Below are 277 nucleotides of genomic sequence, written 5' to 3'. Positions count from 1 at the left end.
CGAGCAGGCGCCGCGCTGATTGGAGCGCGGCGCGCAGGGGCGGTGCCGCGCGGCGGGAGGAAGGCAGGAAGGAGGCGTCGGCTGCCCCCTGGCGTCCGGCAGCGGGAAGTGGGGCGAGCGCGGGGCCCCGGATGGGGAATGCGGGCCGGCGAAGCCCTCCGCCGTCACGCGCATGGCGCGGCCGATGCACCGTCGGGGCTGAACCAGCGGGCCCGGATCGGGTCGCTTGCCCCACCGGCACCGTGTTGGAGCCGGCCTGTTGCCGGGGCGGGGGTCA

Source organism: Varanus komodoensis, unplaced genomic scaffold (genome assembly GCF_004798865.1).
Source record: "Varanus komodoensis strain SLA01 unplaced genomic scaffold, ASM479886v1 scaffold46_1, whole genome shotgun sequence".
Lineage (NCBI taxonomy): Eukaryota > Metazoa > Chordata > Lepidosauria > Squamata > Varanidae > Varanus > Varanus komodoensis.
The sequence above is the reverse complement of the archived record's forward strand: the minus strand, read 5'-3'. Positions refer to the sequence as shown.